The sequence below is a fragment of the Ochotona princeps genome, chromosome 27 (assembly GCF_030435755.1).
Source record: "Ochotona princeps isolate mOchPri1 chromosome 27, mOchPri1.hap1, whole genome shotgun sequence".
Taxonomy (NCBI): Eukaryota; Metazoa; Chordata; class Mammalia; order Lagomorpha; family Ochotonidae; genus Ochotona; species Ochotona princeps.
Genome location: NC_080858.1, coordinates 6,406,953 through 6,430,473, shown reverse-complemented (window position 1 = coordinate 6,430,473; position 23,521 = coordinate 6,406,953). Strand labels below are relative to the sequence as shown.

The window sequence follows — 23,521 nt, the reverse complement described above, 5'->3', positions numbered from 1 at the left end:
CTGGAGATGCACCCTGGAGTACCTTTCCTCTGAGTGACACTCAGTCCTGTTACCATGGCAACACCCTTGCATTGGTGAACACTGTCAAATTCACAGGTATACCCTTCCCAGAGGGCCCTGCAGGTGACAGCCAGCATGCCTGTTCCTGCCAGTGCGCCCAGTAGAACAGCGTGTGATTTTTGTGAGAACAGTTATTTGTTCTCAGACACGCATTCTGAGTTAACAGCAGCTTGAAGAGCTGTGAAGTAGGAACACATACAGGTGCATGTTAACAGGTGGAATTCCACCCGTACCTGCTGGAGTCCACAGTCTGCTCCATGCACTGCTTCTTTCACGTTGGGTGGCCATGAGCCCAGGCGGGAGTCTTCATGGAGACGCCAGTTGCTGGCCCACAGAGCCCTGGACGGTGAATTCACGGGCTGCAGTCATTGCTGCAAATGGTGGCCTGCCACCGAGGCGACAGCTCGGGCCAGGAACAGCATTGGGCCGAATGGCAGCACTGTCGTGTAACTGTCTCTGGTTTGAGGTGAGCTCCTCCGTGGGAACCTGGGTTTTCACAGCCGCTTACACATGCGTCCCTGGAATTGTCACGGAAGCGCCTCTGTGTTTCAGACTTTCTCTACTGACAAAATGTAGACAACAAACTGGTCACAGTTTCTCCTGTATCTTAAAGGTTGGTGCATTTATCACCTCCGCTACAGAGATAGTAAGTGTAATTGTCTGCTGACCCTGAGTAATTCTGTGCTAATAAAGGTGTTATTGTTGCAGGCTTAACCTTTCTACTCCATTCTTTCTAAAAGGTGCTTGCAGAAATTTGGCCAAACACATTTCAAAGGTCACGGAACATTTATAATGCTTATTTTTGTGAAAAATGAGACAAGGCTGCCTTCAACTGAAGTGTGGACAAACCTTGAGAAAGATTAAGGCATATAGGATTTGACATACTTCTTAAAATATAACACTACTTCAAAAGATCCGTGTTATACTAGCATTAAACTTACAAAGTTTTTAAATTCTTGTAGCTTTTTCCATGATATGAATTTTCCATGAACTTTTTGAAGGTCCCGCACATTATTATTTAGACAGGAGTGGAATTTGCACCTGGAAATACAGAAATTCTTGGATCCCAAAGACGCTTTCTGAACTGAGTCTGAGTTGAACAATGAGCAACCGAGTCCATGATAGACTCAGTTTCGGGGGCGGGGGAAGTAATCTGGGCTTTCCTTAATGTTTAAAATGCATATGTTCAATATCTTCACCAACTTGACCTTTTCAATACTCCAGGACATACCAAATCAATAAAGTATACCTCATCCTTTACTAACTTGTCTTCACGTTCTGGCCTCTGGTGCTGGCCAAAGAGCAGCTCGTGAAACCTGCAGGGGTCCCCAGCACCCCATGTGCCTTCCTTGACCATTTCTCTTTGATGTCAGAACTTGCCTTTGTCCCAGCTTCCCAGTCATCACCCTGCTAAGCCTTGAGGAGAAGAAGGAATAAAAGGCAATGAATTTCCTGCAGTATCAAGGCTAATCATGTTGCTTCTACGCAGCCACTCAGGCCAGGGCTGTGATGGGTACTTTAGGAGAGTGTGCACTAGGCCTTGTTTTCTCCAGGAAATGATTAACAAGGCCAAACCTGTAAGATGCAAGGCACGGTGGAAGGTAAGTTGTTACTGGGCCAGTGAAGATTAGGCATCAAATGAGGGTTGCAGAAGTGCTGTGAGTCCTCAGGAACAGTATGAAAGAGAACACGCCGCCGAGGGTGTAGCCTAAGAGGACAGGGATATGAGGTCACCTTGTAGCTCTGGTCCTGAGATGACCAAAGGAGTCTTTTGGCTGACAATTGTGCAAAAAAGAGAAATCTGGATGGAGCTGCAGTTACATGCAGGGGTTGGGGTGGGGAGGCAGATCGAGGGCATGGGGAACAGCAGGGTGTGTTGGGGGGTGATTGACCTAGGCATTAAGGCATCTGCCTGCCACAAGATGCCAGCTGCAGCTCATGACTCCAGCTCCCAGCTAGTGTAGACCGCGGGAAGCAGTGGTGACCAGTGATCGGGTTCCTGACACCTGTGTGGGAGACCCGGCCTGAGTTCCCAGCTTCTGACTTAGGCCCCCATCCACCTGAGCCTGTTGTGTGCATTTGAAGAGTGAATCAGAAGATATAGGTACTCCTCCTCTCTCTCTGCTTCTTGACCTCTCACATTTAAAAAGAAGCAAATTTTGAAAAAGCTAAAGATGAAATTGTAAGAGAACCTCCCACCGTTTTGCTTCGTTCGCATGACCAATGATTATTAAGCCCATTGCCAACTCTGATGTTCCCACCCATAGTTATAAGCAAAGTGAATGTGCTCCCTCTCCTCCTGGAACTTAACCAGCATCGTAAAACAGACACAGAAAGAAACTGAGAAGTAGTATGGAGAATGGAGTCTGTGCAGTCGCTGGTGACTCGGTGCTCTGGCAAGGGCTCAAGAAAGACGTGTGAGAGAAGCATGGATGTGAAGTTGATGAGAGAGACATGGGTGGAGAGGGAGAGAAGCAGGGAGACTGGGACGCAGGAATAGCATGAGGCAGGGACACCACGTCCAAGGGACAGAAGGAAGAGCCATGCGGCAGAGGCTGGAGGCTGCTCGTGCGTGACCTCACAGGCCTGGGTGAAGGTTGCGCTGTCTTTCAGTGGTGGACACCTTTGAAGGCTTTTAAGCCGTAGACTGTCTTTGTGTGTATTTTTGTGGGGGCGGGGGAACTCTTTATGCTGGGCATAAGGAGAATGGATGGGAGGGATAAAGGGCTGGCTAGGGGAAGCCCAAGTAGGATGTGGTTGCAGTCTAGGGCCCCAAGGCCCAGGAAGATGGCGGAGGCATGCAGACTTTGAGAGTTGAATTGATGCCACAGAGAGATGGCTGGAACCTGGGAGGTGAGTGAGCCAGAACAAAGCCTGAGTCCCTTAGCAGGGTGCTGGATGGTGATTAGCCAGACAACAGGTTCGCATGCGTGTGACTTGGGATGGTTGGACAGTACATGAAAACAGCTAGGGACAGCCCTTGCCAGCCCCTATGGCCAGTGTGTCACTGCTGGCATGGGGTGTCACAGCAAGGGGGGCGTTTTTGCCTTTTGGGCAGAAGTCTGTGCCATGTATCTTTTAAACCACACTTGCTTTGTATACTATTTTGGAAACGTTTTCGTCACAACAGATGTAGCTCCCGCTTTTCTGGAGCCAATGGATAGAATATGGTTTAATGCCCTAAACCGACAAGAACCAGAGGAGAAAGGTCCGATCCTTACAAAGGTCTTGCTCTAAAACGTAATTCACTGCCCTGCTTGAAAGCTGTTTGCTTCTCTCTGTTGGCCTCAGGAGGATTCCCAGAACCCTGTCTGTGGATTGCTGGTTTTGGGGGAAGTTAGTAGCAGTGAAGTGAAAAACCTAAAGCGTCCCTAATCATGTTAGTTTGAGAAACATTTGATTTAACCTAGTTAAGCAGTTTTACTGTGCATTAAGACTCATCAAAAAAAGAAGGGATGTTTTTATGTCACATTTCCTAAACGTACATGACCTTGAAATGCTTTTTTAGCAGGACATCTAAGAGAGCCAGCATTCATCATAACCCCCGTTGGGAAATGATGCCCTATATTAGCAGAGGAAACCCTTTAACTTCCACAGCTCTTCATTAACCATAAGCCTCTCTCGTTTCCTTAATGCCACTTCATTCAGAAAGAGCAGGAGGCCATCCCGAGTCCATTAGTCAGCATTACGTTGATGATGACCACAGTTCTGCAGCGTGGAGGAAACGCACAAGCAAGATACGCAGCCTGATTGAACGACAAATGCTCTCGTTTGAGTCTAGTTTTTCCTTGCCTGTGAAGACTCTGCAGGGTCTAGACTCTAGATTTCACATGTAGAACCTGTACCATGCACAGTGGGGAAGCCTTCCCAGGGCCCCTCTGGTGCTGTTGCCTGTCCCGGCCTTCTTTGGTATTTGCAGCTGATGGCTTGGAGGACGGTACAAGGTGACCGCATGGGCCATCAGTAGGAGCAGTGATTTTGCAGGAAGTCTCCGATGTGTTCTGTCCTGCTTCCCCGTACATGTACCTGGTGTTATGGAGGAGGCGTAGGTGCAATCTGTGACAAAGGACAAGGCAACAGCCTCCTGGCAACTCACCCAGCTCTGTACTGTGGCTGTGGTGTCAGCCATGGGAATGGGCTAGTGACCGCCTGATTGTCCATTCTGGAAACAGCTCATATATTTTTCAGTGGTTGAGAAAAATCAGAAGAAAACTATTCGGTACTATGGGGGAAAAGAGCCTGAAATTCAAATTTTAATGTCTGTACGTGAAGTTTTATTAGGAAGGAACCAGCATAATTTCTTTGGTAATCTCATTGTCTGTGGCTGCCTCAGTGCTCTGATGAATGTCTAATTGTGGCCTCCGAAGCCTGATGTATTACCATCAGGCCCTTTACAGAAAATATGTTGCTGATCCTTGCCCTGGGTTATCCAACTCCCCAACCATAGGTTATTTTTAAGAAAGGTTTATGTATTTCTTTGGAAGCCAGAGAGGGGGAGGAGATGGAGAAATAGCACCATAGGTGATTCGACTGCCTTGCTTTCTTTTTACTTCATAAATTAGAGGGTGAAAGTACAACAGATAAGTTGGGTTCCTTGGAACTCATCAAACACTGACAGCATCACAGTGCTACTTTGGGGGATAACTAGTATCACTAAGGTTACATGCCAATGCAAAGAGCAGAAGGTAGGCTCGACACTTGTCAAACATTGCACCTCATACAAAGGGTGGTCCTTCAGATAAACATGACTGACCACAGCCTCCAGAGGAGGCAGGGACCATTAAGCCTAATGTTACTTTTTTGTTGAAATATGCCACCTCTGAACATGGATTTTCTGAGAGTAGTCACACCTGGGTCTTACTTGGGGTGGAACCATTTTTTTTTTTATTAATGAACATGGTTAGGATGAGTGACGATGTAGGGGAGACAGTCTAAATTCTGGGTGACAAAGCACACGTGTCCATATCCTCACCCTGCACCTTACCAAATCAAAGTCTGGTGTAAGGGTCCTCAGGTGTTTCTGAATTAGCAAATTGGGGGACAGATGGTCCACGCAGTTCCATGGAATCTAGAATCAAAAGGAAGACCCTTAGGGTAGGTGCTATGCCCTATCCATGCTGTCACAGTCTTTCCAGTCCCGGATGTTCTTTGTGATTCAGTGTGGAATAGTGGGCCCATAGTGATTAGAAGAGTTTATTTGCTAGGAGACTCCAGCTTTTAAAAAGAAAAGTGGTGTTGGGTGCCACCGTCATTTTATAGACATTTTCTCACTTTATTCAATACCTATAGCAATTCAAATTATATATTTCTGTGAATAGCCAACAATGGTGTTAAGTAAACATTGAAAAAAAAAGTGTAGTCTTACTATAGTTGCCTGACACTAAGAATAGCATTTCTTTATTGTGTTAGTCATGGTTTCCTTAGAGGTCCTGGATAGTTTTGTATCCTTAACTTCTGCAGTCAAAGAAAAGCATTGTCTGCCTACAAATAACATGTTTCCCATATGGCTTTGACACATTCTATTATATTTAATTCAACTTTATGTTCAAATGGCTTCTCCACAGATGATCCTCAAACTATCCCAGCACATTTGCGAAGAGAAGAAAGGAAGGTGAAGGTTTTCCCAAGGAACTGTAGAAAAGATAAAATTTGGCCTGGCACAATGGCCAGTGGCTAAATCCTCGCTTTGCATTTGCCAGGATCCCGTATGGGTGCTGTTTCATGTCCCTGCTGCTCCATTTCCCTTTCAGGCCCCTGTTTGTGGGTTGGGAGAGCAGTGGAGGATGGATCAAAGCCTTGGCATCCTGTACCCATATGCAAGACCTGGAGGAGGCTTCAGGCTTCCAGTCGGCTCAGGTCTGGCCATTGGAGCCACTTGGGGAGTGAACCAGAAAATGGGGGGGGGTCTCTTTCTGTCTCTCCTTCTCTTTCTAAATCTGCCTTTCCAATGAAAATAAGTGAATCTTTAAAAGAAATGAAGCAAGGAAGGAAGGAGGGGGGAGAGAGAGAGAGAAAGAAGGAAGGAAGGAAGTTAGGGTGGAAGGAAGAAAAGAATGCATTTCCCTAATCTTGTGTTTTAACTGAGGAGTTGTTGGGTAACATTAGACAGCAAATAACAGGATGATCATAGAAGGCAAGAAAAATATCTAAGAAATCATTTTCATCGGGAAAATGCCATGTATTAAAAGAAGGAAAAAGAAAGACAGTGGGGGAGGGAGAAGGAAAGAAAGAGGTGCTGATTAGCTGTTCATCTCAGGTAGCAAGAGGAGAACTTCAATAAAAGTCAGCAAAGTTGCCAGGGATCCTTGACGGCAAGGAAGAGCTCTAAGTGTGGCTCAGATGCACGCATATTTGCAGGCAATAGAGTTAGAGCCACCAGGGCACAATACTGGGAAAAAAGCAAAACTGTTTTCCCGGTAGAATTGAGAGTCTGAATAAAAGAAGTAATAATGCAGTGTGCACAGATGTGTTCAGTGTTTGTTCATTATTATCAAGAAATGGCATTTGACACTAAAAATTGTGTGCAAGTAGAGGTGGTATAGTTTTAGCCAGTAATAAAAGCACATACATATATATATATATTTTAAAGATTTATTTATGTTCTTATTGGAAAGGCAGATTTACAGAGAGAAGGAGAGACAGAAAGATCTTCCATCTGCTGGTTCACTCCCTACATGATTACAATGGCTAGAGCTAATCTGAAGACAGGAATCAGGAGCCTGCTGGTCTCCTATGTGGCTGCAGTATCCCAAGTCCTTGAATAGTACTCCGCTGTTTTCTCAGGCCACAAGCAGGGAGCTGAATGGGAAGTAGAGCAGCTGGAATGTGAACTGGTATCCATATGGGATCCTTACGTTTGCAAGGTGAGGATTTAGCCACTGAGCCATTGCACTAGGCCCTGATTAAGGCGTCTTAAAGATGGATAGTATTCACTTAATAAAAGCACAGAGCTGTTTGTCAGAAGCTTAAAAGAAACTGTCCATTTAAACCTTTATGTCCCTGGAGAATATGAATAAATATTCATTAATAACCATTAATAAAACCAGTCTTATGTTGGTCTTTTTTTAAAAAAAAATTCTTTAGCACTGACACTATTGTCTCATTTTGAATTGACTTTTATTTCATTTGTGTTCCATTTACACAAGACCTCCAGGACACTCTGTACTGATGATAAGCAGATGATCTCAGAATTGATTGTGCACCTGGAATCTTACTAAGAATGTCCAAAGCACTGAGATTCATTTATCAGACTATCCTGAAAAGCTTTAGGATCTTTGCTGCTATCAAAGAGTTAATTTCTCTCATCTAAAGAAGGAGATTGCTTCTTAGCAACCTGTACTTGTCAAAACTCTCCCCTTAGTCCCCTTGTGACATTCCCTCTTCTTTTCTGCTATTTTGGTCTGGTCCTGCTGGAGGCGACAGTTACGCAAGTGCCGCTGAGTGCCTTGCTGATCACAGGATTGCACATTAGGTCAGTGTAGGTCTGCCTCACTTCCCTCAAATTAGACTTTTCTCAACTCCTCAACGCACTGTTTGCTGGCACTTGTCAAATCATCTTGCATATAATCATAGTTGGGACTACAGATAGCTTTATCTTAACGATATTCACAGTGTAAACTGTGGAATGCTCAGGTATCATATCTAATTGGTCCAGGTCCCTCATTTTATAGGTGATGCCAAACACAGAAAGCCAGTCACCATATATCTATTTTTTTTTTAAGATTTATCTATTTTTATTGGAAAGTCGGATATACAGAGGGGAGGAGAGACAGGGAGGAAGATCTTCCATCCGATGTTTCACTCCCCAAGTGAGCCGCAACGGGCCGGTGCGCGCCGATCCAAAGCCGGGAACCTGGAACCTCTTCCGGGTCTCCCACGCGGGTGCAGGGTCCCAAGGCTTTGGGCCGTCCTCGACTGCTTTCCCAGGCCACAAGCAGGGAGCTGGATGGGAAGTGGAGCTGCCGGGATTAGGACCGGCGCCCATATGGGATCCCGGGGCGTTGAAGGCGAGGACTTTAGCCTCTAGGCCACGCCGCCTGGCCCAGGTACAATAACTTTTAAATTTATTATTATATTTTAATTTTTTGAAAGGCAGGATGTGTAAGATGGAGGGATGGAAAGATAAAATCAGGGAGTGAGAGAGGGAGAGAGAAAGAGGGAGAAAAGGAGCAAGAGAAAAAAGAGGGAGAGAGGAGGCGAGAGAGCGGTCCATCTTCCTGTTCACTCCCCTACCAAAGTCAGGGTCCAGAAGCACTGTCCAGGTCTCCCTCACAGGTGGCAGGGCCCCGGGCACTTGGGCTGTCATATGCTGCCTTCTGAGACACATTATAGAGCTGGGTTGCAAGTGGAACAGCTGAGAATGAAGACTCCAACCAGAACCCGTTAAGGGATGCCAGTGTTACAAGACACAACTTAACGCACTGTGCCACAATGCCAAGCTCAGATTCCCAGTTCCAGTTAAAAACAAAACAAAACCAAAATCACCAACACCATATTAAACCACCCCCCCCCCGGTCTCCTGCCAGCCATTTCTTACTGCCTCTCAAAGGAATCACAGTCTTCATTCCGAAGTCATGAGTTACCTAGCTGGAAACATAGATTCATTTTGCCAGTGTTTGGAATTTGTATAAATGCAACCCCATAAAATGCTCTCTTTGGTGTCTGGCTTCTTTGCTTTACATAGTGATTGTGAGACTCATCCTAATACGTGGTGTTCTGTGTCCTTGAAGATTGCTCGTTCACCTGGCTGTGTGGTAGTAGCAGCCTTGTTTTGTTCTCCTGGCTGTATAATACTCTGCAGTGTGGCTGAAACCTCTTTTATTTATTCATTCTACTGCTGAGGACTTGGGTGATTTCCACTCCTTTCTGTTAGTTAGACATGGGTGTGGAGTTGTTTCACAGAGACCGTGTTTATCAAATGTCCCAGGGATTTCCAGACTCATGGTTCGATTTATACGTCCAGCAGCAGTAGTTAAAGAGATCTTCTGCTTCTACAGTCTTGCTAACCATTTTAGTTTTTGTCATTTTTATGTGAATCATTGTGTTGCAAGAATAAGTAGATGATGTATGGCTTTAATTTTCTGGGAGCTGAAGAGACAGAGCCCGTTGTACATGTGTTTATTGGTTACTTGGTGGTCCTCTGTTGTGATGGACCCAGGTTTTTGCACACTGATTACCTGTCTTTTGATAATGCTTCTGAGCACACATATTCTAGATGCAACTCTTTTAGTCTTCTCTAACTCTGTAGCTTGCCTTGTGATTCTGTTTCTTCTTTTAATGAACACAAAGCCTTGATTTTAATTATATGACTTATTTATTTTTTTTCTCTTGTTAGTGATTTTTGCCTGCCTTTAGATCATCAGGGTGTTCCTTCTTAAAAACTTTATTTCATTCACTGTATGGTCTGCTGTCCATCTATAATTAATTTGTATACGATGTAAGAAATTAAAATATTATTTTTTATCTGGGCATCCAGCTTTATTAGAATTCTACATATGATTTTAAATCAGGGGACATAGTCATAGTCTGGGTACACTTGTCAGAGCTAGTACAGTTAAGTCTAAAGTCATTTGAATCATCTCACTATACTAACTCCTGAAGCCCACTAAGACTGAACGAATGGTCTAGTTTGCTTACTGTTAAGGTCAAATATTTATTTGACCTGCTTTCAGGAAATTAAATTTCTGGTATAATGGGTTAGATAACATAAAGTAAATGAATACATCCAATTAGAATTATGTCACCCTCAAAATTAAAGCAAATTTTAAACAAGTTTGGATTCTGGATATAATGACTACTGGTAAAATAATTACCATGGTTATAGTGTAAGAAGTTCATGACCAAACATTAAGGAACAAGAATTGAAAGACTGATCTTTGTCTTTAAGGAAAGCAAATGCAAGCTGACCTTCTCCAGGACTTTTATATACAAAATAGGTAGCATCGTTAGCTCACTGTGAGACAGCAGAGAGAGGCAGAAGAGATTGAAGGCAGTAGTTAGGTGTTCATTGATTCTGTCATGCATTCAACCAGTGATGTTCAGTGAGATACTGCGCAAAATCTTGTGAAAATTAAGAAGAGCCAAATACCGTAGGGTTGGGGTTAGTGTTAGGGTTAGAGTTCTGTCAAAGTGTTTACAATCTATTTGAGATAGCAAACAAATAGGTATGAAAGGTGGGCATGTGGCTCGTTTAACTCGGTCTAAAGTGATGGAAGACTCACTTCCCAAAGGGGTGAGTCTGAGCTTTTTACCTAAAAAGAGGTACAGTAAGATGAAGGATATTTGGACATGTGCTACGGAGGTGGCCTCTAGAGCTAGTCTACAGCCCTGTGACCTGAGATAAGTCACTTTAGTTTCTCTGTGCCTTGGTTTCCTGTTTCAAGGCTGGGGTACTGATTAACTTAGAGGAGAGACCACAGCACCTGTCGGTGACCAATGCTGTGGTCCTGTGCATATAGGTTAGGATGTGACCACTGGGCGAGAAGTACTGGAGAAGCAAGGTATTATTGATGGCACTCTTCCAGTGTGAGCAGATTAGTCTAAGTAAAGAGAGGGGCAGGAGTGGGGCTCTTGTCGTGATTCACTCAGCGACAGCCAACACTCAGCAAGTGGCCAGAGGAGACCCAGAGTTCAGTTCTCACATTCCTTTAACTGCAGCTTCAGTTGAGAAAGTTTTCTTAAACATTATTTGGATTCTGGTTTTGGAGACATAAGGAAATAGCAATTCTGCTTCTGATTCTACCAGGTGAGCAGTGGAGTAAGCCAGTCCTATTGTTACAACACAGATGGGCAAATCTAGCAGGGAATGCTCTGTGGAGACTGGGAATGACGTAGCACTGACTCATGAGTAGGAATTTTGGGAAGAAACAATTTCTAGCACTTCTGGAACTTTTAAATTTTTTTTTTATTGGAAAGTCAGATATGCGCAGAAGAGGAGAGACAAAGAGGAAGATCTTCCATCCGATGATTCACTCCTCAAGTGGCCGCAAAGGCTGGAGCTGAACCAATCTGAAACCAGGAGCCTGGAGCCTCTTCTGGGTCTCCCATGCAGGTGCAGGGTCCCAAGGCTTTGGGCTGTCCTTGACTACTTTGCCAAGTCACAAGCCAGGAGCTGGATGGGAAGTGGGGCTGCCAGGATTAAAACCAGTGCCCATATGGGATCTCTGCACGTTGAAGGTGAGGACTTCAGCTGCTAGGCTACCACGCTGCACCCCTGTTTCTGGCATTTTAATTTAGTGTGGTAGAGGGGTAGGCACTTAAGTAGTTGAGGACAGCCACAGTCCAGTTTGCTCGGATCTTAATTCTTCTTGTACTAGGAAGTTACTTAAGTGCTCTAAGTCTGCCTCTCTTCGCATGAAGAATACAGGCAAAGTACACGTGGACCCATGCGCCATTGCCAGTTACAAATCAAAATGGTTGCATTAAGAAGCGAATGAGTTGATGTGTGGCTCTTGCTTAGGGCAGTGCTTGCCAAGGTCAGAGTGACATGAAAGTGTTTCTGATTACTAAGGCTATTCAGAATGTTCAAAATCTGTAGCACCAAGATGGACATCGAAGCACCACGAGGAATTGCCCACTCAGTTCTCCTTTCAGTCTTCAGGACTGGTCCTGGACATGATTCGTCTGTGTTCTTTCTGTGCTGGAACCCACTGCCGTCTCACCAGTTTGTGGTTCCTTCCTCTCAACAGCCATCGGTTTCTGCTTCAGAGTTGAAGCTAGCTTTCTCTCCCTCCTCTTCCTTCCTGTCCTGATCCTTGGCATCACCAAACTCTTCTCCTTCACTGTGGAACCATAGTGACCCTTCAGCATTCTGGACACCCCCCAGCTTGCCCTGCTGGGGCAGGAAAGACAATGGCTCAGAATAGTCTGGGAGAGAAGCCCAGAAGAGGAGAGAGGTGAGAGGTTGGAGAAAGGAACTCCATTGCGAAGGTGCAAGATGCAGAGAGCAGATGGAAATTGTTGGGAAGCCATGCTCCGGTTGTGTGGCCCTGGACAGGCATGCCTGTCGCTGTGTGGTGAGGATCTAACTGTGCATGGACCAAGATGCAGAGAGCTGTTAGGGACGTAGCAGAAGCAAATGGGCTTTTCCTGCGGTTCCTTGCCCCACTGCCAACTGACTGCTGTCCACGGTCACATAGACACGACCACAATTAACGCTCCTGGGTTATGACATATATGATGGCTTGAAACATCGTCTCAGTTATTTTGGTGCTTTTCAGAGGACAGAAGCTTTTGCTGTTAATATACCTGAATTTACTAACATTTTATCCTAAGGTCTTTATATTTTGCTTAATGAGTTCATTCCCTGTCTGCCTCCGATTTCAAATACTTTGTGAACCCCTCCTGAGTTCAACTGTAGTTTCAGATTCAAGTTTGCAATGGTGTATTTTCCCATATTGTGTCACCCTAGTAAAATATATGACAGGAAGGAAGGAAATTCTTTGAAGATTAACGGCAAGATAACAACTTTTTGCTAACTAAAATCATCCTTACTATTTAGTAAATGCTTAACAAGTTTAGGGCGTTGTGCTAGGTGCCTTATGGAAATTCTGCCATTTAAATTCTGGGGATTGCACCTACACCTGAGGAAACTAAGGCTTAAAAAGTTTAAAATATGATTATAGAAAATATAACTAAAGAAGTATAACTCCAGTTTAGAGGGACACTTCAAACTCAAAAATGTATTTTAATGATTTATTTTTATTTGAAAGGCAGAGTTACACAGAGAGCTCTTCCCTCTGCTAGTTCAACCCCACATGGCCTCATTGGCCTGAATAGAGCCAGTCAGAAGTCAGGAACCAGGAGCCAGGAGCTTCTTTCACATTGAGTTCAAGGACCTAAAGACTAGAGTCGTAAGCAGGAAGCTGCCTCAGAAGTGGAGCAGCTGGGATACCAACTGGCACCCACATGGAGTACTGATGCTGTGGACTCAGCCCACTGCACCACCATGCTGGCCCAATATGAAAGCCATTTCAGGCTCAGGGCAAGTGTATTCTTAAAAATTTTATGTTGAATATGCAACAATCATGGCTTAGTTCTGTGGCTTTCTTAGCTTTTCTCTATTTCTTTAGAAGTCTCCATTTTTTTTTCAAGTCTGACCCAAATTCTGCTTTGTTTTGTTGTCTCCATATTGGTAGGTGGTATGCTATCATCTTTAAGAGCACAAGTCTAAAAATCGAACAGTAGTAAGATCCTGTTGACCATGGTCATTCCTAGTTCAATAACTTTGATGTAGGTCATTTTTCTCACCTGTAAAATGGAGGTAAAGATCTGACCCATGCATTTTCCCCAAAAAATATATTTGAAAAGCCAGTATAGAGATTGGTTTGGGGAGCAGACGTTTGGTACAGAGATGAAGACATCACTTGGGATGCCCACATGCACCCGTGGCAGAGTACCTGGGCTGGAGTCTCACCTTCTGGCTAAAGCATGTTTGAATGAAGACAGGTGGTGGCCCAAATGTTTGGGTCTCTGCAACCAAGACTGGTTTCCTGGATCCTGACTGTGGATCAGCCCAGCCCTAGATGTAGCAGGCATTTGGGCAACGAACCACAAGATACATCTCTCTCATCTCAGTTTTTTTTTCTTTTTAATAATACATATTAAAAATAATGGATAAAATAATGTTTAAAAGGCCTATCGCACTGAAATATCCTAATTTTATTTGGCTATAGCAGGTGGGTTTATGTTAAAAGCAGAATTATAGTTCCCCGAAAATAATTTTTAAAATGATTCTGTGTTCATTTTCAGTGTGCCAATTTCTCAGGAACAGAAATTTGGTTTCTTTTTTTCCTTTTCCAGATTTATTTATTTTTACTGGAAAGCGGGATTTACTGAGAGAAGGAGAGACAAAGATCTTCCCTTTTTTTAAAGATTTGTTTTTATTGGAAAGGCAGAGTTCCAGAGAGAAGGAGGTACATAGAGAAAGTCCTCCCATCCTCTGATTAATTCCCCAAATGACCTCAATGGCCCAAACTGAGCCAATCGGAAGCCAGGAGCCAGGATCCTCTTCCAGGTCTCCCACGTGGGCGCAGGGCCCCAGGGCTTTGGTCCATTCTCCACTGCTTTGTCAGGACCCAAGCAGGGAGTTGGATGGGAAGTGGAGCAGCCAGGACATGAACTGGTGCCCATATGGGACTGTGATGCTTGCAAGATGAGGATTTAGCCACTGAGCAATTGTCCCAGGCCCACTTTGGTTTTTTTGTTTGTTTGTTTGTTTACTCTCAAGATTCAGTTTGGGAAATAATTTTTGTTAATGGGAAAGCATTTGGAGGCTAGATGAGAAAATTAACTGCTCAGAGAAATTCTCCTTGGAAGCTCAGCTCCAAAATATTCTCATGTGTGAAGATTAAGGAAAAAAATACGACTGGCACCATGGTGTAGCACGCTAAGCCACTGCCTGAGGCACCAACATCCCATATGGATGTCGGTTCATGTCCCAGCTACTCCACTTCAATCGAACTCCCTTCTAACAGCCTGGGAAAGCAGTGGAGGATGGCTCAAAGCTTTGAACCCCTACATCCATGTGGGTGACCCAGAAGAAACTTCTGGCTTTTGGGAAGGTGGGTACTCGGCTGTGCACTTTGCAGCTGATGGAAGATATCTCTCTCTGTCTCTCCTTCTCTCTATAAACTCTGCCTTTCAAATAAAATAACTAACAAATTACTCACAAAAATAAAAACACAGACCACAGAGTTATCAGGTGTACTGGTACTTGGACTGCATAAGAGCTGCTGTTACTGGTGAGATCCTGCATCTGTGTTTGTGTATATATAGACTTTACCTATATTGTTTATAATTTTGTCCATCCTCCTCGTCATTATTATTCTTTTCATTTAAACTATGTGAAAGTCATTATTCCTTATTGTGATTCCCAGAACAGCCTGGCAGGTGGGCCAAGTGTCGTGGAGCCTTTTCATCCTGCTACAGCGGATGTCCGCTTTCACACCGAAAGGAAGCGTGTCTTCCTTGGCAGCCCTCTGGAGCCTCCGTCAGTCCTTGGCCTCCAGATCATGCCCACGTCTTGATGTTTACCAGATCTGTACATCTCTCACGGCCGCTGCTCCCCGACCTCTGAGTGTGCTTCACTGCAGAGTCCTGTGCGAGAGCGTGTAGCGCTGTGCTGTGGTCTCACACCTGCTTTGCCTTTGATTTCGAGCTTCATGAAAGTGCCCTATGTTTAGACACCCACTTCCAAGGCCAGTCTTGGGGCTCTGCCCTTGCTCCAGACTGCTGTTTCTGATAAGACTAAATCTGACAGCTCACACTTGGACCATGACATTCTCTTCCTTCAGTTCTCCCACTTACTTTCTTCCTCTGCAGCTGCTCTTAACGGTTCTACAAGACTTCTGTCCATTGGACCCCTACCACACACATAGAGACACACATGTGGACATGCAAACACACACATTCTCATGGTACGTGAGCACCCTCTCACCTCCCTTCAAACTCCGCTACTCAACTCCCTTGAGAGCTCCCTCTTCCTAGTTCAATTTTCCATTTGTTTTCCCTCAACTCTGGATCTTCCCACCAACCCATTTCCTTGCTACCAGAGACAACTGGGAATGTGCTTGCAGGGAGCAGGGAGAGGATCTACCCAGCTTTGACCTTGGGAGACACTGCTGCTGCAGGTTCTTTGCTGGTTACTTGTGTGCTTACTTTTTTTTTTTTTTAATCTGAAGCAGTTTTGTTGTTGTTGTTGTTTCGAACATTTATCTCTTTTCCAAGAACTTCTTCATTTACTCTCAGCTTCTTATAAAAATGTTATTGATTTAGAGAGCTTCCAGATGCTACTTCAGCCAGGGCTAAGAGCAGAGAGTTACAAGTAGGTCTCCCAAGGATAGTGTGTACCAAGGTAGTTAAGCCATCGCCTGCTTCCCCCAAGAGTGCACGTGAGCAGGAAGCTACAATAGGAGCAGAACCATCTTGACCACTAGTTCAAACGCCTGCCCCATACAACACATCATCTCACCTCATTATATCTAGAGGAAAGAGAAGAAGAAACCAAGACTCTGGCTCTCACTTGTCAATTTTTGCCCCTCTGCACACCAGCTCCCTCTTCTCAGGGGCCACCGTGGTCTTCCTCTGTCATTTCTCTGCGATCTCCCCAGCCCTGAGCCTCCTCCCCTTCCTTCCTAGCAGTTCACCTCCGTCTGTGCGCATGCTCATACATTTCATTTCACTAGCAATTGCATGAACTCCCTTCACACCTGTATTTCCTGCGCTTGTGTTCCTGTGTTATGACCCCATCATGTTCTATTGCTTTTACTTGTGTGGCTAAATGTCTCCCAGGGGTAATTTGTCATAGCTGTCTGATGAAATAATGTGTTCACGGGGTGGATAAATGAATACTGTGGTCGAAACACTGCTCATGAGTTAGTCTTAAAGTTAATTTGGTGCTTCAGTTACTTTCTTCTGTGTTGGCATTTTATCTTACTCAATAAGGAAGTTTGCTTTAGATATATCTGTGATCATAACTTCAAACTTTGGCCAGTGACTACAGAGAGTAGCTGTCAAACCTCATGTAAGAAACAAGAACTGTAAGAATAGTGATGGGAAGTGTGAAAAAAAGATCCTCATTTTTTTTTTAACAGAAATGAATTTCCTGCAGAGATGGTGTGTCACGTATAAGAATTATGGTCAGAATAAATATGCATATCCTCACGGAAGAAATACAAGTCATTTCTTTTCTCGGGGTTTTGGAAAGTACTAGAGGCCAGGATGTTGCTAATGTGTCGGTCAAGAGTAAACACAGATGCCAGGGGAACCCTCTCCTTGACAGTTGATCCTGGCTTGAAGCCACAGAACAACTGGGCGTTGTTGAACTTTGGTTTGTTCCATAAAAGTGGAGAATGGCAGCAGGAGAGCCTGCCCGTCTGAAAGTATGTTAGTGAACATCAGACTGCCCTCACGGTACTCCTGGCCGCCTCATTCCAGAGGATGCAGGGTGCAATCCTGACTTACTGCCTAGCTAGATATCTCTGCAGCTTATTTCAAAGGAACAGACTTGGAAACAAGTGAGAAGAAAGTCATTCAGACTGCAAATAATAATTTAGTACTCATGTCACAAAAATAACAGAGCAGAACGTTATAAAAAAAGGTGATGTTAATTGGTGTTATAAAATTATGTTTGTAGATGTAAAGTTTCCAAAATTAGCAAACACAGGAGGTCATTTCTTAAGGACTTTCAGGCTCAATTTTAATTTTAAGCTTTCCAGGCTTTTGCTTCCTCATATGAAAATTTTGGGAAAATGCTTAGCAACTTTGACTCAAGAGGTAGGTAAAGATGCTTGCTTTTCTGTCCTTGTAAAGATAACCATCCCTTTTACAATAAGGTGTGCAAATGCTTTTTGCAGTCCATGTTCTGAGTATGCATGCCTGAGACCCTGGATCCAGAAACCCACCTGAGTCTGAATGAAAACAGAGAAGTCAGGCAGGTCATTTTAGTGGAAAAAAAATTTAGAATAGGCTTATGCGCTTAGCATGATTAATTTTTCAATCGCTAACTATGAAGCTTACTTGGAAACAATATTTTTTACTTAAGTAAAATGAAGTTGGCATGCACCAATTTAAAGGATATCCAGAAAAAAAAATAAACTGTGGCTGAAATTATGGTGCTATTTCCATAGGCAGTTATGATGTATGGATGAAAGGTCAAAGTTACATGGTGGCTAACAACAAAACCTGAGGAAACGAACTTATCAATATAATCCATCCATGCACAGTATGTACACAGAAGGTGGATGAGTTCTCCTGGCCAAGATCTTTAGTCCATTAGGCAGTCATTTAGGCTGTGTTCATGGCTGTTTTGATTCTGCCATGGTTACTGTGAATTTCCTTGAATTTTACCCATTACCATAGAATAAGAAAATGGCAAAAAAAAAAAAAAAAGAGGAAACTTAAAATAACCTACCTGAATACTCTCTCGGCGAGAAAAAGAAAAGATAGGTTTGGTTGTGAGGACATAGAAACTTTAGGTTAAATCTGTATTCCGAAACAAACCACCAGTTTATTTCATTCAGCCACGCTGACTTCCTGTTGTTTGTCAATTGGGTTAGGCAAGAGTGACACACATCTATCTGGTACATGTCTCACACGATGAAGCAATAGCCAGTCTTATCTAGGACCAATGAGAGTTCTGAAAGGTAATCAATTTAAAATAACCCAGGTTAAGAGCCTGAGGAAGTTTGTGGGTGAAGCAAGCATGGATGGACCCAAGACCCATAGAGATGATATTTGAATACCTTTGGATGACAAACATATATTCTCTTGACCTACATCTCATCAGTCCTATTCCGTCTGGTCCAGTTGTATCCATGGTAACAGTGCAGGTGGGCACCTGGTACTTAAATTCTAAAAAAAAAAAAAAAAAAAAAACTGTAGAGCAAATGGCAGAGAGCCTGGTGGGCCTGTGGGTTTTGAGCAGCAAGTTGTGAAGGCGTCCTTTCTGCTTGCATCATATTTTTGGTAGACCGTGTTATCATGTAAGTGCTCCTGTGGAAGGGTGAGCATGCAGAATGGGGTCACTGGAACCCTGCTGGTGGAGCTGTGGACCACCCCAATGGTAGTGCTACTTCACAGCAAGAATGTAGGCAGTGTTCCCATGGCCACTTAGAAAGGGCTGTCCTACAAAGTGACAAGGTCTTTGCAAATAATAAAAGTTGGAGACTGAGCTAAGGAAAAAAAAAAATCATTGAAATGACACAATTTCCAAGTTGGACAAAACCCTCAGAAGATATTCAGTCTGGGCTCTAGAAGGCATCGCTATATCTGTCTTACAGATAAATACCGAGAATTCCCCAAAATTACACACGTCAGCTTTATGATTAAATAGCAGTAGGAATATATGCCTCATATTTCAACATTCATGAATGTTCAGAAGACAGATGACCTCATGAACAAAACTAGGTGAAATGAAATAAGGAGAATGTCAAGCATCCGGGCTGCATGACGTTACAACAGCAGGGCATCCATGATAAAGTGCCTCCCGAGTCCTTACTGAGCTCCAGGTTACCTCCTGGGGTAAAGACAGGCCTTTCCGATGAGAGAGGGCTTCTCTGTTCTTGTTCCACAACTCCAGGGCAACTCCTGATATACAGATACTTAGGAGGTAGCCCATGACTCTTCGAGCTCCTCTGACCCCATTTCAGGAAGTTTTTCTAGTATGAGTAGGAAAACTGACACTAGAAATCATTCAAGTTGCCCTGACCTGATCTGTCTGCCCCAGCTCAGTGATCCCGTGTCTGAAAAAGTTAATCAGCTGTGGACGGTGGTTGCTTCGGGCAGGTATCCTTGATGGGAGTGAGATGGACCATGTCTGAAAAGAAAGCTAACCCGTGCTGCCACCGTGGAGAAAAGCCCCTGCTTGGGGCAGAAAGGGATTCACACCGGTCAAATCGGTGGGCAGAGGAATGTCCATACTGACACAGATTTCCCATGGAAAAATCAGCGTGAAGAAGCTAAAGACAATGAAGTAGTTTACAAAGTCAGGCAAGAAAAGCTGAAACCAACCAGCTTGCAAAGAGCCTAACTCAGCAAAGACTTCCTTCAAAGGCTCAGTGTTATCAGTAGAAGGCACGCTGAGTGCAAAAGGCAAACTTCCTGTGGGTGAAAAAAAAAAAAAAAAAAGGCAAGAGACTGTGTAGGGGAAGCTGCAGGCGGGGCTTCATTAATACAGATGGTAATTATGCCTGTTCGTAGGTTTTATAAATCCCTAATTTAGAAAATACATATTTTTAAAGATTTATTTATTTATTATTGAAAAGTCAGATTCAGCAGAGAGAAGGAGACACACAAAGATGTTCCATCTGCTGGTTCACTCCCCAAGTGGCCCTAACGGCCAGATCTGAGCTGATCTAGTGCCAGGAACCAGGAGCCAGGAGCTTCTTCCGGGTCTCCCATGCAGGTGCAGGGTCCTAGGACTCTTTGGGCTGTCCTCGACTGCTTTCCCAGGCCACAAGCAGGGAGCTGGAAGGGCAGTAGAGCAGCCAGGACACGAACTGGTACCCATATGGGATCCTGGTATATGCAAGGCAAGGACTTTAGCCACTAGGCTACCGCACTGGGCCCAGAAAACATGTAATTAGTATCCTAGTTAAGATCTAATTCTCTACTCTCTTTTAATTTGGATTGTCAAATGTGAATCTATGAGAATTTTTAAGATTTATTAATTATCTATGTTTAAAAGGCAGATTTACATAAAAGAAGGAGCGGCGGAGAGAGAAAGATCTTCCATCTGCTAATTGACTCCCCAGATGTCCATCACAGCCAGAGTTGAGCCAGTTCAAAACCAAGAGCCAGGAGCTTCTTCCAGGCCTTCCATGTAGGTGCAGGGTCCCGAGGCTTTGGGTAATCCTTCACTGCTTTCTCAGGCCCCAAGTAAGGAGCTAGATCAGAAGCGGAGCATCCGGGACAAGAAATGGTACCCAGGTGAGGATGCTGACTTATATGTAGAAAATTAGCCAGTGCAGCATCTCTCCAGATCCAAATCTGTGAAACTTTAAAATATATATTTATTTATGTGAAAGGTAGAGTGACAGAGAGAGAGGGAGAGAGAAAGAGAGAGAGAGAGCACACTTTCATTTGCTAGTTCACACCCCAAATGGCCACAATTGCTAAGGGCTAGCCCAGAGCAGAACCAATAGCCAAAAACTCCTTCTGGGTCTCCCACACTGCTGGCAGGGAAGTTCGCAGCTCCTGGCTTGACTCTCACCTATGCAGAATCCTGCAGGTACGTGGGGAGTGAACTAGCAGATTGGAGCTCTCCCTCTCTGCCTCTCTCTCTCTCTCTGGCAGTCTGCTTCCGAGTGCTGTTAGTAAATAACGATTGCTTTGGATATTATACAATAATGTTTCATTAATTCTTCATTTATCTTCATAAAACATACATTTACTTGACTTCTTTAAGCTGTATATATACAGACCTTAGGTCTATAAGGCCAGCGAGGCTCAGATTTTAAGGTATGTGGCACATGGACCTCAGTGCTTTGGATTGTGGGAACGAGGCAGTCATAATATCTTGTCTGAACATTTTTCAGAGTATGAGTTACCCATGGTTTAGCAAGGATTTGGAAATTACATCCTTCAAAAACAACAAAAACTTGCCCTTTCTACTATGTGTTCATATGTGTCTGTTTCTTCCTTCAATCAAAATGAAGTATGTATAATCAAGATGATGAATATACATGTCTGCTTTAATCGAAACTTTCTGGAATGGTCCAAATTGTGAATATTTTAGGCTTTGTCAGCTCAACGATGTCTGTTGTTCAACCCTGCCTGCCATCGTAGCTGAAAGAAACCAAGACAATTTGTGAGCTACTGGGACTGGAGAAGTTCCTACCTAGTTCTGGTTACAAATGCAGGCAGTGGGCTCAGGCTCCTGGGCTATGCTGTGCTGGCCCTTGGTCTAGACATTGCAGAACTTACCTTATGTTGACTGTATGGACCGGGCCATTCAGCTCCCCATTGTGATTCTGGCTTCATGATGAGTTGTCATTGCATACAAACTCTACAGGTTAAGTCATGACTAATTCTTGTCTAATAAAACTGTAGTTACTGCGTTTCCAGTTGTCTTGCCCAGTATATTATAAAAATTCCTCATATATTTTCTTTTCTTTATTGCATTTCATTTTATGACATCATTTTATAGACTCTGAGGTTCCCCCACCCCTCACCGTGCCCTCCCCCCATGGTGGATTGCTCCACCTTATTGCAGTATTACAGTTCAAATCCAGTCTTGTTTCTTTCATGGCAAGCATGTACCATGCATAGCATCTTATTGTCCAGATCAATTCAACAGTTTCTTGGGGAGACCATCTCTGGTCAAAAAGCAGAGCTGGCAGAATTTTGTTCCAACCAATTAAAAGCCGTAACATAACATCAACAACAGTTTACAACATTATGGGGTTCATTGACATGGTATTGAATGACTGATATGTTAGAAAATGCAAGTTCTTAACCACATCCTGTGACTACTTCATTGACATTTCAATTTTAGTTTATATACAACCAGCTTCTATCCACCTTAAAATGGCTATAGGATACTATCAGCTGTCTCGTGTCTATTTTAGCTGTTTATTGTATTGAAGCATAATTTTTACTGAACTTGGCAGATTTTAGAATAGACCAAACTGGCTTATAACTTTAACAAGGCATGTGCCAACAGTTGAGGTACAGAAGTTTTAGGAGGAGTGTGCAGAGAAATCTTCAATAACCCAGTGAGTCCCCGTTGACCGTTACCTGTCTGGTTCTAAGCTTTCCTTGTTGTTCTCTGTCTATCTATTCTGTTTTTGTTTGTTTGTTTATTTTGTTTTTTTTTTTGGGGGGGGGGCCTCCGGGGCGACCCTGATGGTCATTGCAGGAGAGGGTGGGGATCCAAAGTTGTAACTAAGCAAGGACCAGAGGAAGCTCCTCTCCTGAGTCCCGAAGGGAGTTTACTGTTCTGTTTCTGCAGACCGCGCAGGGCTCCTGGCTGTTGTTCCAATGACACTGGACCCTGCGAGGAAGGATTTGGACTTCTTCCATCCCATGTGGGAGATTCTTTCAGAATAAAATTTACCCCGTTTCTACTGCATGCTTCATTTTCATAGTTCCCATAAAACCCCACCCTTTAGTTGAGGCCTATCTTCCTTCTGACTTTCTACCTTTCTCTTTAAGGTGTTTCTCACTTTGTATTCCTTTGCTGAGTGATGAATAGCACCTTCTAGTGGGCATGTTGGCACGGTGGGTTAAGCTGCTGCCTGGGACACCTAAGTCCCATATCAGAGCGACTCCATTTCTGATCTGGCTCCCTTCTAACAGTCCTGGGGAGTAAATGATGGCTCCCATGCTTGTGTCTTTGCCACCTACATATTGAGATCTAAATGGAGTTCCTGGCTGCTGGTCTCTACCCGGTTCAGTCCCAGCTATGGTGACCATTTGGAAAATGAACTGTAGAATAGAAAAATCTCTTTTTCTCTCTTGCCTCCTCTTCATGTCTGTCTCTCCCTTCAGAAGTTAAATCTGCAGAATAATAGTCCTCTAGTTCACCAAGTAGGGTTCGCCGCAGATATTTCTCCATCCAAAATGGAAGATTGTTTTTATACTGCTATCAGCTAACGTGGACAATTGTGGAGTAGCACACGCTATCACCATCAAAATAGCCAGGGCAGTTTGAAGAGCTCTCAGGAACAGACATGAAATCTGATGTTTTGTATATAGTGATTTGTTTTAGAAAATATAACACTGTAGACTGAAGTTTTAAATGACTGAAAACCCCAGTGCTGTTACAGGCACACCCTCTCTGGTTGTAGATCCTCCGCAAATGGTTGCTGTGGAAGTGTTAAGTGACCAAGTTACAATCGCTATGGGAACTGTCTCTGAAACTTGACCTTTGATACATTTACATGTTCAACCATAACATTGCATTAACAGGCCCTGCGTTTGCCTGGTGTTTGTAAAAGCTGCTTTGTTTTCGGCTCTCAAG

General features: G+C 43.9%; 1 long non-coding RNA gene across 1 annotated transcript; it reads right to left on the bottom strand.

Moving 5' to 3' along the window:
- Positions 1 to 3,948: 3,948 nt before the first annotated feature.
- Positions 3,949 to 18,512, bottom strand: LOC131478137 (uncharacterized). Its single transcript, XR_009244323.1, has 3 exons — positions 18,303 to 18,512; positions 5,045 to 5,128; positions 3,949 to 4,086 (listed from the first exon to the last, which is right to left on the bottom strand). It is a non-coding gene; the product is annotated as an uncharacterized LOC131478137 (long non-coding RNA).
- Positions 18,513 to 23,521: the final 5,009 nt, after the last annotated feature.